The 19,475-nt window shown below is 41.1% G+C and overlaps 1 protein-coding gene across 3 annotated transcripts in view; it reads left to right on the forward strand.

Moving 5' to 3' along the window:
* The window catches only part of PREPL (prolyl endopeptidase like), a 416,901-nt gene that overhangs the window by 106,288 nt on the left and 291,138 nt on the right, over positions 1–19,475 (forward strand). The window lies entirely within an intron of this gene.

Genomic DNA, 19,475 nt, shown 5'->3' on the forward strand with positions numbered 1-19,475 from the left:
AAGAATGCAAAGGCTGGGTTACCCTACCTTTGGAGGGTATTGTTGGGTATGGTTTGGTGCTGGTAGTTTTCCTTTGTTTAAAATATGAGTCTAACATGTCTGCTTTTGTTGTGAAATGATTTGCCAGTTTTCCACATGTATGAGAGAGGTGCCCTTCTCTGCAAAAAGGGACAGGGCCAAATGGCAATAGAGGCAAGAAAGGATCCGTTTTGTATCACTCATCTCTATCAATCCCATACACCAAGTAATATTATTGATTTATGAATGAATGCAAATTACCCTTTCACTGTCATCCACAGCACTTTCTAGGCAATGAACACTGTTTTATGCAAAAATGTCTCATTTATTGAAAATACATATACACTTCCAGATTAAAAATTAAAAATATAATGTGTACACCATTTTATCACAATACAAATTCTTAAAACCCATTTGTGTGTCTATATAAAGAACATCACCGGTACATCTCAATGTTACATGAAACACATTTGTTTGGTATAAAGACCAAAATCTCCGATTTAAAAAAGCACAAGTTTAACTGTCAGCAAATTTCATGAACATTATACATTTATATCACAAGTTGTCCTGTAGTGTAGTTCCTATATTCCCAATAGGCTCTGCACATTGGAATAATATTCAGCAGTGTAGACGTAGAACTGGGGTTATCTAGGTCTCTACTGACTATATTAGACTTAAGTTTTTGCCAGCTAGCTCAGAGGTCACTAGAAACTTTCTCGAATAAACAAGGAGGAGTTTAACCTCCCTGGATAGACAAGAAGGGATTCGCTTTTGACAACCATATAACATGAAAACGTTGCTCCCTCAGAATAAGAGTGTATCTCTAGAGTTGTGTGAAAACAATAGACAGCTATTTCGCTCAGTCAAGTGTGCATACTTAGTTTCACCAGAGTGCAGAGAAAAGAAAGACGGGCGTTTTCAATAAAAAGTTGTTATTTATTGAGCAGTCTTCTTTCTCATACAAGAGAAATGAATTGCCACAGTTGCAATACTCATAGTAAAGTAAAGTGCGTACAGTAAAAGGAGGATTAAGAAATAATACTGTAAAAGCATTGATATGGTTTCTTAGCCATAAGATACTTTAAAATAGATAAAATATATACATACTTATATACATTGACTAACGTACTCAACTGGTGCTTCTAAATACCCCTACCCTGGTGTACCTGACCTAAGCCTAATATGTGGGAAGGAATAAGTAAGTAGCAGTTTAAGTTAAGTTTGTTTTGCCAAGAATCTGAGTCAAGAATTCTCTCTAAGGTTTTAGTCAGCTCCGTACCTGGGTATTAGAAAGCAGGAGGTCTTGTATCTCTCTCTCAGGACTCGATATCCCAGTAACCCGCGAAGGTATCTGGAAACACCGGAGCTGGATTTCTCGGCAGGAGAAAAGACAGCGTCTCTCTCAGTGTGTCAAAAGAGGAGGGGCAGCTTCCGTGGGCTCTCGCATCAGCTGGGCTCTCGGGCAAGTAGATAGCTGCTCTGCTCCAAAACCACCACCGTGTGTTTGCTTAAGGCAACGTTGGTATATTTATACCTGAAAGGTGCCGGGTTTGACGTAAGGTTGGACATAAGACGTCAATAAAGATGTCACTAAGAACTGGCCATTCGTACAGTGCTTTACAGGAGTTCTAGGACGAAATCAAAACAAAAGCAAAGGGGATTTCCCAGGTTGCTGGAGATTTGGTTTGTTTAGAGAACTCGTTGTGCTTTCAAGGAGTCTGGGGAAGTAGCCTTGCTTAATGTGACAGCATGTGCTACGACTGAATATGGATATGATTACTATGCCGTTATAGCGATATTATTGATTATAACCGAACAAGGGCATAAAATAGTAATATCGATTTAGGCTCCTGGATAAAAACACAATACCCACTCCACGATCTAATGTCCATCATTACTAAAACTAAGCAATAGTAAACATTTAAAGGTGCATGTGTATTCCAACCCACCCCAAAATACATTTTTTTGCATTTGAAATGGTGTATGCGAAATACACGAAAATGATATTGGTACTGTACGTTTTTCAAGCAGTGTAATCATTCAGTTAAAACGATGCATATATATGATTAGCTGAACGATTTGCGAAATTTACACATGAAATGGCTCTTAATACAGAAAAGAAGGTCGAGACCATTCTATCACATATAAATACAGTTGCTGTAAATGTGCTAGAGGCTGAGGTAATATATTGTCTCTAGAGTTCCTAAAAATAGAAGCTCTGTTCTCTAAGAATAGTTCTACTTTAAGCAGAGTACAAGTGCCAGAAAAAAGGGTAAATATTTTTGAATCGAAGAAAAAATAATTTCGCTTTCAGTGGTGAGAAAAAAATAGTTCCAAATATTTTCAATAGCTTTTGTTTATCAAAGCTGAAGGCCGAATTCAGAGTTCAGGGAACGCTGTGTGCTCGTTTGCTTAAAAGTTATTCTTTTTGTTCAGGGGAGAACATCATTTCAGACAGACTCGCAAAAATGTTGTCTACGGCTTCAGGTGAAAGTTCGATTAAGTTCGGAAATGCCGCAACTGAGCAGTCTCGAGCATGATTGCTATCGTCGATGTCAGGATCAGCAAAGCTCACAGAAGGTCGTACCTGGGTGATGTTTCTCTCCTCTCGTACTTCACTACCACCTAATCGTAGTGGCGAAGTCTCAACGAATGCCGTCATCAGGATGGGTAACCGCTGGGGACAACACGATGCATGAGCCGTTACAGGACTTAGCAAAGTATCTGTATCCAATGGTACTGCTGATGGTAGTGTAAGACAGACGTCCAACACGCATTCTTCTCCGCATAGCATACATCGAAGCACAGGTAAGATGCAATTCTGCCAGATGGGTCTGAAAGAAAGAAACCAGGTCATATTCAGATCTCTTAGCCGGGCTAATCCAAGGACTTTAGTTATGCGGTCCCGATAGCGTATAGCTAGGATCGTTTCTTCCATTGTTGCTGGAGTCATGTCTGCGACTTGGCTTGCCATATCGAAGCAGAAGTAGCAAAAATAAAATGCCTGCTACGAGTCCCAACAGAAGTGGTAGGCCACCAAAGACTGAATGGACAAAATTAGGAAAAATGCCCAGAACTGTTTCGAAGGGTGTTAACAGTCCCGAAAAAATTGTCTTAAATATATGTGGGATACCACTGGTATCAGACATATTTAGGATTTGGCTTAGCATTTCTACGAAATGCACTGGGCAATTTGTTGATAAAAGAGTATGTATCTCTGCCGTTGTCCTTGCAACTTGCAGATCATACGTTTCTTTTGATGACGTCAAGAGCACCGTTGTCTGTAAAAGGACAGACTTTATTCTGCTTAAAGTATCAATTCGAATAGAAGAGATATTCAAAGAAGGCCACATTTTTGCCTCCATGTCTGGAGTGCTGTTTGGATACAATACTTGCATACAGCAAGTGACCATGGAACTAACGCTCACAAGATAAGCTTTTCCTGGCACCATGCCACAACAGCTGTGGTCCACTATTAGAATATAACTCCCGTTAGAAAGTCGTCTAAAGGATGGCTCTATTTGTGTTGCAGGTGTGCCGTGCTGGTGACATGAAAGGTTATTTGAAGTCCCCTCACAGGTGCCATGCAAGTTAATACCTTGACACAGAAGTATACCGCTCAGTGATTGTTTACAATTTTTTCCACTAAGAAATACATTCTGTTTCTTTTCACTGTAACATGTGTGTGTATAAGGTAATTTTCATGATGACTTAATGTACCCTTTACCCAACCTTTCATACTGGCCCGCTGGTATATACTCTTGACAGTATTTAAATTGGAAAGTTGTTATCGGAATTGTGATTATTCCATGTATTATCCATTCAATGACAGGTCTTTCTGACATTGTCAATGGTAATCTCTCAAGTTTTTCAATGCTCAGAATCGTATAGTCTGCTCCTTTTTGTGCCAAACTGATTTGTGTATCAGTAAGGTTAAAGATAGAGAATAATGACGTTGTGTTGATTAAACGCCAGGGCACGTAGCCTGAACGCAGATTTTGCAACGTCCAGCCAAGCTGTACAATTGAACGTAATTGGGACTGACCGTGTTGTAACATTAGTAAGTCTTGTTCTATGATATCAATAGCAGAGGATACAATACTGTCCAGTGAATATATTCTGGAGGACAGAGTCATTAACCCGTTGTCCACAACAGAAAATGATTTTTCCAAATTAATACGATCAATTTCTCGTATTTTTTCTGCTGTTTTAATTTGCATCACTTTCCAAGCCTCGTTGTAATTAGCATATATACCGGCCGCTATGAAACGTTTTTGACGCTGTTTGCGTGGTCCATTATGAAATCACGCAAGTCAGCACCGTCTTTAAGTAAAGTCAAGTGTTGCTTAATTTCAGCCAGTGTGGATTTCTGTAGCCATTCGAGGCAGAGTTTCCCTACACTGTAAGATGTTACTATCCCTGGATGTTGTCTCTGGGATTATCTTGGGTCTGGCCTGGTCATTTTTAGCCCCTGTGTTTTGTTCAGGAATCTATCTTGACATTTATTCGTGTCTGTGTGCCAGATCAACAATTTTTTCCAATCAGGATGTGTTCTGTTTTGGTTAAAAATATGGGATACGTCTATTTCAACATCTGTAGTACTATTACTGTCAGGTGTTGGCTTTGGAATGGACGGTTTGTTTAAGTCTTTAATTTTGGCTAGGCCAAGACAGGTTGTCTGTTGAATGGTGTCATTCAAGAATATAATTTGTTCTGGGATCATGCAGGCTCTAAATAATGCTTCTACACCTTGGACCTGCCAATCTTTGGTACCCCAGATGGTTTTTGTTTCAATGTTGTTTTTCCAGAAATCAAAATCAAATGTGTTAATTTTTTCATAAAATGTTTCTGAGTAGATCAATCTAGTATTTGTCAGCATTGTTTTCATTCCTGTCTTATTTAACAATTTGAAATAAAACGTTTCTGCATCACTTATGTTAAATCCTGAGAAGTACGGGAATTTCCCGAATTTTTTTTTTGAACTACCTTTCGGTGGAGTTGCACAATGTTCCCATTGGTTATAATTAAAAACATTTCTAGGTTGAGCAGATTTATGCAAATAGTGATGTGCAAAGTGGTTGTAGCAATACATTTCTTCATAATTTGATGAACCCTGTAAAGAATCATGTTCTGTAAATTTTGCTGACATTACTAAATCTGACATCATATCATTAATACTTTCAAAGTCCCAATCATCAGAGAATGTACTTGGTTTTACAAAGTCACTTAATGAAACCTTGAACTGGTGTGGATATTTCAAGAGCTCGACCGGGCCATAGATTTCGTAATCTGTTTTGTCCCATGCTACCCCGCCGGGTATTGGATTGGCTGTGACATTCACTGATGATAGTTCTCTTTTCTCGATGTGAGATGACTTGTGTGGTTTTAGGACCAAGTTGATGTTCTGACTTGCTGTGTCCATTGTACAGTATTTTCCCTCAATGAATTTTCCCAAACAAAGAACTATGATGAGCCAAAGCAGGAGGAAAAATACACCTAACACAATCCAAAATTCAATCCATGGTGAAATCAGATGGGTTTCTTTGAGTTGATGAAAGAGTTCTGTTACTTTGTCTTTAAAAGTTTTTGTTGTTGGCTGTTCTTCAGGCTCGCTTGGATCCTCAGAAAAGTCATCGAAATTGATGAAGTAGCCGGATGCAGTTCTGTCAATTGTTGGAATCGCTTCAGGATTTTTATTTGCTTTTGCATCTTTTGTTTCATTAGCATAGTCTGAGGCTACATCGTTGTAGACAGGTGTTTCTTGATGAACTGTTGCAATTTGGGTTTTAAGAGGCATAAGTTCCATGGCATTGTTGCATAGTCCTTTTTTATTCACTGCAGGTTTATCAAATGTGATTAGTCTCTCAGTTTGAACCTCTTGTATTGTAGCAAGTTTTGGTGCTCTGCTACATCGTGGGAGTCCACTGGGCCTACTACTTATTATTGGCCACATGATTGTGGTTTTACCAGGTCGATGGATACAACTCGGTTCTCCTTTTTACCAGCAAGGGGCGGTAGTACAACTGATCTCGTTCCTATGACAGCTAAGACAGGTACTGTTTTTCTGTTAGAAGGCCCAAATTCCTTCTTCACCGCGATCTTCTCTCTGACCAGATCCCCAATCTTTGGAATCCAGACAGGCCTTGCTGGGACAGGTGGTTTATCTTCAGTGGCTGTTGGCTGCTGTTGCTCAGGCCTTTTCTTGTTTCATTTAAGTCCTGTAAAATAGCCAAACCATCTTTGATAGCAAAGCATTTTTCTTCTACCACTGAAGTCTGACTATCTAAGTCCTGAATATGCATTCTAGTCCCGAACAATAGTTCGTACGGATTGAAACCTTTTAGAGAATTTCTTGGCAGATTATTAAGACTACGTTGGACACTTGTTAAATGTTGGACCCACCCATCACCCGAACCTAATACCCTTGCCGTTATAGATTGCTTTATGTCTCGGTTTTTTCTTTCCACAATCCAATTTCCCTCAGGATGGAAGGGACAAGAGTACCGCAATGCCCATGCTGGTCATGGCCTCCTTATAAGATCGAGAGCTAAAAGCAGGTCCCTGGTCAGAATGTAGCATGCCAATTGCGTATGTGCCGATATAGACTCGTAAATCTTTTATAACAGTTCTGGCGTCAGCTGAGCGCTGGTGTCTACATTTTAAGTGAATCTAGTCTTAAACATAAATGGGACGCATTTTTCCTGCTGGATTTTGCATATAGATTGCCTTATGCTATCTATACGAAGAGCCATGGCAATACTCCGGCTGGTTCGCCACTGCGATCTCTGTTGCAGTTTGGACAGTTTATTGCAAATTTGTGTTGTTGCAGGCTCATTCCCGCCCACCAGTATTCTGATTGTAATTCTTTCAGAGATTCATTAATCATTTGGTGCCTTAGACCCAATCCCATATGTGCTTCTTGAATCAAGAAGATTCTCCTGTTCGTGTTTGGAATTACTCTATCCCCCACTCCAGGGATTCGAGCAAAAGGAACGGAGTTTGCATCGATTATGTATGTATAATTGAGTGGATAGTTCAGGGGTAGTGCTGCACAGTTGTCTTGTAAAGACGTTTTTACCGCCAGCATGGTTTCCCCGTCTATGTATTTTTCGGAGCGCTTTTTTGTGGCTACGGAAGCCGGGTTAGTTGCTTCCGCTGTGGCTGTGTTAGCCAATGAATTCCCTGCAGCGTGAACGCCATCACGCTGATGACTCAGTGTATGTATCACGTGAGTCTTTTGTAGTTCCTTCTGCAAAGGAACTATCTGTTCCCAAAGCGTTTTATGCTTGATTGTGCCACCTTTTGTATCTTTGAAACCATTTTGAACCCAGTTCTGCAAGTCACTATTGTAAGATTTGACGCGGTAATGCGAATCGCACACTATTACTGCGGGGAATTCGCGATCCGCAATATCGAGCGCCATCTTTAAAGCTAGTAGTTCAGTTCGTTGATCCGAACTATCTTTTACAGATTGAGTCATAGTTACCAATGGTCTCAATTTTCCTTTGTGCCACCGGCATTTGACAACTGCGCACGCAGCACTATAATTGTGTTTACCCCCAACTGCGGGTTGTGCTGATCCGTCTGTATATATTACACAGGCGTAAAGTTGGAGAGGTAGAATATCGATTGGCAGAGGATATTCTAATTCATATTTTAGATTTTTTAATTTTTTCATTTCCGGGTCAAAGTAGTATTTCTCGTCTTCTGCAGCAAGAGAATTTTCCCATTTGATCCATTTTGGATCTAATGCCACGTTAGTCAAATTGCGTGGGCGTGTTAATGCCTCAAAGGCTGATTCTGCTGTTAAAACAGTTATCCTTTTGCCTTGTGCTTGGGCTCTTTCTTTTGCTACAGCAGTTTGAACCGCATTTACAATGTTTTCTGTAATACTGAATGTTTTTCAGCTTGTGTGTACAAGTGTGATTTGTAAGCTATTGGTACCTTTTCTCCCTCATAAGAGGTCAGGTACGTGAATCCGCATCTTCCTGGGATGACTCGGATTACAAGGTTGCGTGTGTTATCGTGAGTTTGCAATTTTGTTTTAGTTAACATGTCTGCTTGCAATGATCTCAAAATTTCTGTGTGTTTTTGAGTCCAATTGATTGGTTTGAAATCAGGTTTTATTAGTTCATAGAGAGGTTTAACCCTCTCTGCATAATTTAGAATGTAAGTTCTTCCGAAATTCAGGAAACCTAGTATTGATTGTAAGTTCTTCAGCGTTTTTGGTGCTTGGAGTACAGCGCATTTCTCTAAGAAATTGTCAGCTAGGATTTTGCCTTCACTTGATAATTCATATCCTAAAAACAGGACAGTTAGATGGACAATTCGTGACTTTTTAAAGTTGAATTTGTAACCCTCTGCTGCGAACCCAAGTATTATGGTGTTCACTCTTTTCAAGTGAGTGTCCAAGTCATCATCTGTGAGATAGATGTCATCGACATAAGATAATGCCTCATCATCATATATTTGTAGTAACTCTGTTACTCTTGCTGAGAATAATCCTGGGCTATTCTTGAATCCCTGTGGGAGTCGACAGAAATTTCTGCTACCCCATTATTGAGAAAGCGGTCAAATACCTGCTTTCAGGTGCTATGTTTTGACAAAAGAATCCATTAGAGATGTCTAATGTTGTTTTGTATTTTTTGCGCATGATGTTATTCATTAGTGCTGCACTGTGTGAGTTTTGTACTGCAAATGTCTTGCAACATGAGTTAAAGTGTCTGTAGTCCAAAACTAGACGATATGAATCGTCTGGCTTGGAGACATTAAACAAAGGATTGTTCATTTGTGAGGTGCATGTTTCAATCACCCCCTGGTATTCTAGTTGATCTAAGATCTCCCTGACTTGTTTTTTAGCTTCTTGCTTAATTGGGTACTGCCTTTGTGCGGTTGGTTGACATTTTAACTGGATTTTGTGAGGAGGAGAGTCCTCATCCCATCCAACATGATTTTTGTATAATGCAGGAGCTTGGGCTACTGCCCATTTTCTTGCATATGCATATTTTTTATGAATTGGAATATGGTTTGAGAAGGCAGGCATAATCATTTCTTCGCCATGAGGGCACTCCCTGACAAACTCTGGTGGCCAGTCTTTCTCAGCTAAAAGGATGTCATAGCCTTTTGAAAGATTATCCCAAAAGAGACCCCTTACTTTCCTAGTCTTATCTCCCTCTATACGTAATGTTATTTTGTATATTTTATGAGGTTTGCTAACTCTGGTATCCGCAGTTTCCACCTGAATGTATTCATTCGTGTCCACTGTTTCCAGAAGATTCATCAGGATCTTGCATACTATAGTCACTTCTGCTGCGCTGTCTAGCATTGTCTGGGCCCACTCTCCGTTTTTCAGTTGTGTCCTCAGGATCCTCGGCATGTTTAATTATTTTAATACTGGCTACCTTCTTTCTTGGAAATTGTAATTTTTTACTTTGATGAGCAGGTTCTTTGGACTTGACGTGCTCTTCTCTGTATTCTGACCGTCCTCTTCTTTCCGATTTCTGCGAGGAAGTCTGAAAAGATCGAGAGGGACGTGTATCAATATCTTGATATCTATCAGGTTTCTTTAGATTATCCCTATTTCTAAGGTTGTATCTTTTCTCAGAGCGCTCCCTCTGGGGAGACTTGTGTCCTTGGTCCGGAGATCTTTCTCTCCGCCGAGGAGACCTTCCTCTGGACTGGAATCTTTTTTCTTTGGGAGTGGATTGTTTATTTCCATCCCAGCTCTTTTTTGGAGTGTTTAAATTATTTTTAATAAATATCTTTTCAGGATTTTCAGTTAGTTGGGGTTTTACTGGTTTCCCACCCAAACTATCTCTTCCTAGTTCTTCATAGGATTTTTCTATGATTCTGGCAAGTTCAAATGGTTGTTCTGCTATATCTGTTTCTTTCAATCTCTGGCGGATCGCCACAGATTCTGCTTCTCCTTTTATGTTGGCTAATAATATAGCCGAGACCTGCTTGAAGTCTTTCAGTAATTTCATACCCAGAGTTAAAGCAGGTCTTAGCACATCTGGTATAACCGCCATGGACGGAACACCATGTGTTTTTGTATAAATGGAAGCAATGACTGTGCCCCAAGTGTCACAGTCCTCCACATGTGGTGCGATCCCCATTGGAAGACAGATAGTCAGAATTCTGTGTTTCTCAGTAGGGGTAGTATCCGGAAATACTGCCTCTATTTGAGTAATTTTTTGGGCTAACCAGAATGGAATTTGTTCCCGTTTTGCGGGTACTTTACCAAGACATGATTGTATGTTCTGTGGTGTTATTTTGTTTGTGTTCCCCTGATGAGGGGTCAGCTGTGGAATGTTAATAGCTGGTTGAACTGTTGAAGTCCGTATTACATATTGGACTAATTGTCTATGTATTTTAATCAGTTGTTTTAGCTGTGCTAAAAGTTCTGGTACTGAAATTTTTTCGATGTCTGGATGTGGTGTGTAGCTGGCTAGAACCGGCCACGTTGCGTCTGGTCTACCTAGTGGACCGAGCCTGGTGATGTGATTATTATGTTTTAGGGCGCCTTTAAACCAAAGCAGGTGCTCTTGGTATTTTAATGGGATTTCAATCTCCTCGAAAGGAGTGTATTCATCCGGAGGTTCCTCTATTTTGTAGTAGTGGAAGTCGTGTGTGACAGCGTTTGCTGCTGGAAAATTTATCCATGAATAGAATACCTCTGTCTGCCGATACTCATGGGCCTCAATTACGAATACGACTATTCCACCTCTCGATGGTAGTCCGTTTTCTATAAGTTTAAGAGTTATAGTTTTCCTTATGTTGACCGGAATGAGTATAACACTCGGGTCATTTTCTTGGAGACTTGTGTCATCCGCTAGGAGTCGAGCTGCTATTCTAGCTGCCTCCCTTTCTTCTTCATTTTCTGACATTTTTACTGACAGAAAGGTTTTTGTTGCAAATCAAGTTTCAAGGAAACAAAGATTAGGTGCACAATATTTTGGAACACTGTATCCTTCAACGTTGACTAAACCAAAAACTATACATAGAAATCTCTTTCTACTAAGTTCCGGCGGATTTTAACCTTTTACCCACTCCAGACGTCTTTTGGAGTATTTACGGGAAAAGGGGTCTGTGTGAAAAAACACGACTGAGTCTTGCGTTAGATTTATCGCCTTACCAAACGTTGGCCGCCATGTAGTGTAGTTCCTATATTCCCAATAGGCTCTGTGCATTGGAATAATATATTCAGCAGTGTAGACGTAGGACTCGGGTTATCTAGGTCTCTACTGACTATATTAGACTTAAGTTTTTGCCAGCTAGCTCAGAGGTCACTAGAAACTTTCTCGCATAAACAAGGAGGAGTTTAACCTCCCTGGATAGACAAGAAGGGATTAGCTTCTGACAACCATATAACATGACAGCTTTGCTCCCTCAGAATAAGAGTGTATCTCTAGAGTCGTGTGAAAACAATAGACAGCTATTTCGCTCAGTCAAGTGTGCATACTTAGTTTCACCAGAGTGCAGAGAAAAGAAAGACGGGCGTTTTCAATAAAAAGTTGTTATTTATTGAGCAGTCTTCTTTCTCATACAAGAGAGATGAATTGCCACAATTGCAATACTCATAGTAAAGTAAAGTGTGTACAGCAAAAGGAGGATTAAGAAATAATACTGTAAAAGCATTGATATGGTTTCTTAGCCATAAGATACTTTAAAATAGATAAAATATATACATACTTATATACATTGACTAACGTACTCAACTGGTGCTTCTAAATACCCCTACCCTGGTGTACCTGACCTAAGCCTAATACGTGGGAAGGAGTAAGTAAGTAGCAGTTTAAGTTAAGTTTGTTTTGCCAAGAATCTGAGTCAAGAATTCTCTCTAAGGTTTTAGTCAGCTCCGTACCTGGGTATTAGAAAGCAGGAGGTCTTGTATCTCTCTCTCAGGACTCGATATCCCAGTAACCCGTGAAGGTATCTGGAAACACCGGAGCTGGATTTCTCGGCAGGAGAAAAGACAGCGTCTCTCTCAGTGCGTCAAAAGAGGAGCGGCAGCTTCCGTGGGCTCTCGCATCAGCTGGGCTCTCGGGCAAGTAGATAGCTGCTCTGCTCCAAAACCACCACCGTGTGTTTGCTTAAGGCAACGTTTGTATATTTATACCTGAAAGGTGCCGGGTTTGACGTAAGATTGGACATAAGACGTCAATGAAGATGTCACTAAGAACTGGCCGTTCTTACAGTGCTTTACAGGAGTTCTAGGACGAAATCAAAACAAAAGCAAGGGGATTTCCCAGGATGCTGGAGGTTTGGTTTGTTTAGAGAACTTGTTGTGCTTTCTAGGAGTCTGGGGAAGTAGCCTTGCTTAATGTGACAGCATGTGCTACGACTGAATATGGATATGATTACTATGCCGTTATAGGGATATTATTGATTATAACCGAACAAGGGCATAAAATAGTAATATCGATTTAGGCTCCTGGATAAAAACACAATAGTCCATCACATTTCTTGAACATTAAACATTTATATCACTAGTTGTTGACACAGTGTTTCAGTGGATTCAACTTGATTCACCGAACCATCTTCAGGACATAATATTTTAAAACATAGATTTTTCTTAAGACCTTTTAATTTCTTTCATCCCCCTTTTTTTGATTTTCACCTCCATTCAATATGGGTATTGTGATATTTGTTTTTCAATGTCTAATCCTCCACTTTTCAATATCTGAGAATTTAATAACACTCCCAATTGTCTAGAGCAGGGTATAACATCTCCCTCTTTTTGCTGTTCACTTATTATTGGGACATCTCTCTCGATATATCGATGTTGTGTTATATAAATTACACAGATCTATCTATTATGTTGCTTTTCGTTTGTGGGGACCTCGCTATCCTCCTCCAGAGAGGCTCCTTGCCAAAGCGCTGTGGGGCTCCTGCTTCTCATATTCCCTCACTGGCCCTGTTTCTTCGATCGGATAATTGTTGACATACTGACAATTACCCAATCGAGGAGACGGGGACAACACAATTGAGTAGCCCGTGAGGTCTGTAGGACCTCTCTGGTATGTCACTGAGAATAAAGCAGCAACATTATCTATACAGCCAAAGGTATGTTATGCAAATGGATTGGATTAGAGTAGGGTGGATTGGAGTGTGGTAGATTGTAAATGGATAGATTGGAGTAGGGTAAATGGGATGGGGTAGATTGTAGTAAATTGTAGTTTGGTAAATTAGGGTAGAGTGGACTGGAGTTTGAAGTTGAATGAGGTAGATTGGGGAACGGTGGAGTAGATGGATTGGGGTTAATAGGAGTGGGGAAGAGTGCAGTTGAGTGGGTAGACTGGGATAGAGTGGAGTGTGATTGAGTGGAGTGGTGTGGGATAGATTGGAGTAGAGTTGAGGGGGGTAGATTGGTGTGGAGTATATTGGAGTGGGGTGGATTAGAGTAGATTGTGGTAGTTTATAGTTTGGTAGAATGGGGTAGAGTGGACTGAAGTTTGAAGTGGAGTGGGATAGATTGAGGAAAAGTTGAGTGAATGGATTTGGGTAGGTTGAAGTTGAGGAGGGTAAATTGGGGTGGGGTATATTGGGATAGAGTTGAGTGGAGAGAGCTAGATTGGAGTTGAGTGGAGTAGGTTGGAGTGGGCTGCATTGGGGTAGATTAGAGTGGGGTAGATTAGTGTGGAGTACATTACAGTGGGATGAATTGGAGTAGATTGCAGTGGGGTAGATTGAAGGGGGTGGGGTAGATCGGAGGTAGATTGAAGTAGAGTAGATTGGAGTTGGATATTTTGGGGTGGGGTAGATTGTAGTGGGGTGGAGTAAGGGGTGAATTGGAGTGGAGGGTGGTAGATGTGAGTGCTGTGTGGTAGATTGCAATGAGGTAGATTGGGTTAGAGTGGTGTTTGGTAGATTGGGGTAGAGTGGAGTGGATTAGATTGTGGTAGATTGGAGTGCGGTAGATTGTGATAGATTAGAGGGCGGTAGATTATGGTAGAGTTGAGTGGGCTACATTGGAGTGGACTGGGGTTGGATAGATTGGAGTGGAGTGGGGTAGATTGGAATAGAGTGGTGTTTATTGTGTTAGAGTGGGATTTATTGGGATAAATTGGAGTGTGGTAGTTGGAGTGGGGAACATTGGGGTAGATCGGTCGAGTAGATTGTGATATCGTGGGGTAGATAGGAGTGGAATGGTCTAGATTGGAGTAGAGTGGTGTAGGTTGGGGTACAGTGGTGGTGGGTAGATTTGCGTGGAAAGGGGTAAATTGGAGTAGAGTGGGGTAGTGTAAAGTAGGGTGGTGCAGTGTGGAGTATGACTGGTGTGGTAGGGCAGTGCTATTACAACACATTTCCAATTGAAATGAACATTACTTTTGCACAGACATACAGTTTTACTGCCCACAAACCATAATGTGTGGAAATGTCATCGGATCTGTTTGTTTGTATTAACATTTTTGTTTCCACCACACTTCAGAATTACTAAAAAAAGTGCTTCATTTCTACTTTCTTAATGCTGAAGTATTCTGAAATATCAGCACAGTTCATTCTTGTTGTCTGCTGGAAAAAATAATACCCTACATCCTCTGCTCTGACATGGATACTTGCAATTGCAAAAAGAACAATTGATGGACAGAATGCAGAACTATTTCATACATTCACCCCTGTACAGAGATCTGGGACTAAATCCATCATTTTTTTGCTACCCATGCCATTCCAGCTTGAACCCAGCCATATGCAAATCAGTCTTGGCCCTGCGCCCAATGGGAAAAGTCCAGCCCAAACTGCCAGGCCAGGTCCTCCCTGGACTGGACCCACATCTGGGCATACCCGTCCCACTCGGGGTGACAAATGCAAAAAGAACAATTGATGGACAGAATGCAGGACATTGTCATACATTCACCCCAGTACAGATATCTGGGCCTAAATCCATTGTGTTCCTGTTCCCCATGCCATTCCAGTTTGAACCCAGCCATATGCAAATCAGTCTAAACGCTGCGCCCAATGGGAACAGTCTAGCTCTAACTGCCAGGCCAGGTCCTCCCTGGACTGGAAACAACCATCCTAGGACCGATACCGGGTTTCACCCCTTATCACTGTATCCAGGCGTCGTAGCACACCGGAGGTGCACTTGGCACCTTGGGTGGGGGCCAATGATGAAGCATGTCACCAACTAGGTTGGTGAATGAGGGCTTTTTTCAAAGCAGAATGTGTTTTCTCCTCATTACATATAAATGCTAGGAGCACCTACTGCAGAGCTGGTTCTTGTTGATACTTATACATATACAAGGGGAAGTGAACTGGCTCCAGTACTTTTCCTCCCTCTCCTATTGATACTTATCAAATAATGAATAGGGCCTTTAATCAAAGACCCCACCATACATTTCCTCCTTTAGAAAGTGGACAAGGATTTTCAGAAAAACAATCTGATACCAAATATTTACTTCCCTCAAATAGAACAAATGGTCCACGGACTAATTTGATTTACAACGGAGAGGGCATGGCTTAAGGGTTGTTCTTGGACCAAGCACTGCTTCCCTAACTGTTTTTTAAAAACATATTTTTATTAGCATTTTGAGAATATAATCAATACACTTCAATTGCAGATATTTTGACAGGTAAGATTACTTAATCACTCTGCAACATTTCTGCTGTTAGCAGTCTCATAGAGTAAATAACAGGTACTTTCCAGATCACTAACATATGCGACTCAGTAAGAATATCGTTCTAAGCGTGTTAATATGTATTTATAATTAACTGGACATTGTGGTGTGATAAGGGCCCGAGGCCGGTACGCTCTTTATTTATTGTGGGGAGTGCAGTCTAATAGGGGAGAGAGAGCCTCTGCCACAGGAATAATGCTCTCATGGTGCAGTCCAATAAGGATAGCAGAATGTAGGTAACAAACTATGCAGGGTGGCATGCCAGTTCAGGCGCTTATTGGACAGATCGTAATTAGTGGGGGGAACCTGGTCATGAGTGGGGGACCTCGCCTCTCAGCAATAGGCGTCCGATTTTCAGCATACCCTGAGGTACAGCATAACCATGTGACTACAGGATGTATGGAGGATGGGTGCAGCAGCCCGGGGGTCCGACATAGTGTAGGTGTTTTGCTGTCATACAAATCCATACTGTTAGCGCAATCCGAGTGAGAGCTGGATTTGCTTCCTCATGAAGGGATCTGTTTCTTTCTGTATGTTCCCAGTTTGCTAAATCCTCCCTCCTTGGGTCTGCCATGAGATGCCTATGCAGCCCTCGGGCGTCCTCCCTAGCCAAGGGCCTCTCTTCTGCTCCCGCCCAATGTGTAACATCCTTTTCCCAATCAGCTATTGTAGGCCCGTTTATCGATTTCCAAGTTATTACTATTCTCCTTTTAGCCAAAAGTAAAGCCAAGTCTATAAATCACATTCCCACTAACCGCTTGGGGGGCCAAGGAGTCCCAGGAAACAGGCCTTCATACACTACTTCCCTAACTGTTATGCTTGAAGCAAACGAATGAATGTCAAATATTGCATGGCCTTTTAATTTGTAATAACATAAACCTAAGATAATGCAACCCCTGATGGTCTGTCAATAATGTGTTCTTAGCCCAGTAAAGCTGATACATCCTACAAGCCAACATGCTGTGTACTCACTAAAACAATGAGTCCTTGCCAAATCAACAAATTTGTTTCATCAACCTTGATGATACAGAAGCTTTTCCGTCCAGATCTGCAGATTTCTTTGATCTCCTTCATTAGCCTCCTGCTGGCTGCCATCTTGGATTCTGCAGGATTTTTCCCCTCCCAGAATACACAGCGGCTGACCGGCGGGTAGGGAGACTAAAGCACATGCACGTTTCCAAGGAAGTCATGTTGCTGGAGGATGTGCTGTCAGGAGGGGCCCACATTTGCAGGACTTGACAGCTCCCGCTTCTCTACGCAGACTATGTATAAGAATGTTGTGCTCGAAAGGTTCCATTATAAATAAGGCATTTAAGAATTTCCTGCCCAAATGCAAATACGCTATAAGACTATATTTAGGCTGTGTTTTAAAATCTAGCAGACTTAGCACCTTTGCTCATAGTTTCATGTCTATATTTCTGTTACCATTGTTTGGTCTGTTTTTTGAAGCATTATATGTATTACATTTTTATTGACTATTTTTGTAACATTGTGTGTGCAATATTGAATAATTGTGTTACAGTTTTACTATGGGAGGTTTATGGGAATATTTGTCTTAATAACCTATAACTAATTAAAAATTGACTGAAAGCCTTCCTATATCAGCCCAACCGACCGTATGAGAATCATAGACATCAACGTCAATTCTAGGTCAGAATCTTAATGGAGCATGGACCCTTCAAGGGCTATGGGATCTAAGGCTCTCAGACCCCAGTCACCTTCTCAGTCACAAGTTGATTGTACCTTTGCCTTTGACCCTGTACTGTACTTTGCTATTTCAAGGCTAGTTTGGTACTATACAGATGGCACATACGTATATACATCTTTTCATTAAATATCATTAGTATCTTTAGCAAGAACGTGAGTAGAGCTCCTAAAGAAAACTATCATTTGGATGTAGTAGGAAACAAGCATGCGCATAGCCAATAGAGACATCTTGGGACCTTATAAGTGTTTAGTAATGCAGCACATTATCCTGAGTGCTGCAACATCTACTGTTAATTCACATGCCACTGGTGAATGGCCACACACACCCAAGGATGGGCTTCCGTATTATTTGATGGAAGAAAGGGTGGCTTTTTATGCCTCAGCTGGGTGATTTGAAAACCCAGGCATGGATTTTTTATTTTGAGCAATTTTATAACAAGCTGAAAACATACTCCATGCAAAGTTTTCCAGCTAGCCTTGAACTCCGTTTTATCGTGCGATATCAGCTCTTCACCGGGAGACCGTGTGAAGTGAGCTGATATTGTGTGTGTTGGCAGGTATAGAAACAAGACATATATTGGATTACCAGGACAGACAACAGACTAACCGAGAGGGGAGATGATTTTAGGAACTAAATTGAGACGAAACACAAGACTTTCTTTTCCTGCAAATGAGCGTATCCTGCAGCAGCAAATTCAGGACTAAGCCACGTTTAACTCAGAAGTACAACATACTCGTTCTCTTAAAAAGCACTGTGAATCACAGGAGTAGGTACCTGCCAGATTCATCCCCTCGGTACAGTTCGCCACATTAAAAACCTCATTGCAGGTCCTAAGCTTTCTCTGGCTTTTCCCTTACTTTACAGCCTTTAAGGTTTCTGTAATGAAACAGGTGACTAATACATGAAAGTAACAAGCACAGCCCCACCATATCCCCAGTGGTGTCGAATGGGTGGCTCAACATTGCCAATTCATTTTTTGATTTTGGACACACTCCCTGGCCATTGTGAAAACCCGTAAGCCTCCGTGGTGGCCAGTGATGCCTGCATGTCGCTATATTTCTTTGGAGAGAACACCTATCAGAGGCACAGTGGATCTGCATAACAATCTTCAAACCACCATATACAGTACACAATCTGAAAAGTGCTTTATTTTCATCTGATTTATTACCCAACTCAAAAGTATTTATTTTATCCACATAGGAAGGAAAACACAGCAGAGTCATCAACAGTTAGATTCTGACCTCTGCCCTATAACTTACAGACTGTAAGCGCTAAAGTTTTCAAAGCCCTACACTTGATGCTTTTTTTTGCAGAAATAACAACTACCGTTTCAAAAATTGTGTGCGCAACCGCTTCCTTTAAAAAGAAAAATGCTAATTTTAGGTTGTGAGGACGTCTGAATTTGAATAGTTATTTGAGCTTCAACTGTGATTTCAATAAAAAAAAAATCATAGGTTTTCTTCAACCGCTCATTCAAATAAATACCTCAGTTCCCTGCCATTAATGTTGGGGAAACCTTCACTAAGGCGCAGGCGACAGGGAGGGGCACTAGGCCTCTGACGATGGCCTTACGCCACCCTATCTCTTCAGGGAAGGGAAAGCTCTGGTTCGCTTTGAGAATGAAGGCCGCACTGGGGACGTATAAAGCATTCCATATGCGCTGTACACAGCGCTCACCATGCTCCTTAAAATGAGCCCAGAAAAACACAAATAATACAATTATAAGATATTATAGCTACCTTTATGAAGAAACATGAGCATGCTTATTGTTTTATTAATGGTGTTTATGCAGTTTGGAGGTAAATGAAAACAAGGTGTATCACATTACACGCTGGCCCCCAAGGGGGAAGCTAGAAATAAATAAAGCGATTTGTTTTGCTGTTTTCTAACAGCCGACAGGTGGTATGTAAAAAGCAAGCCTTCAGAGCTACCCCGGCACTATCCCATCTTCTCCTCCAATGACATCTCTCAGAGCCAGAGGGAGGAAACAACGACAAGAAGATAAACGCACGTAGCCACTGAAAAAATGATCGCATGTGTAAAGTACAAGTGCCAACACTTAAGAGTGCTGTTGTCCAAAATACAAAAATAACTACAATCCAAAAAGAAACACGAGCAGAGGCAAACAAAAA

This window comes from Lissotriton helveticus, chromosome 6 (assembly GCF_964261635.1).
Source record: "Lissotriton helveticus chromosome 6, aLisHel1.1, whole genome shotgun sequence".
Lineage (NCBI taxonomy): Eukaryota > Metazoa > Chordata > Amphibia > Caudata > Salamandridae > Lissotriton > Lissotriton helveticus.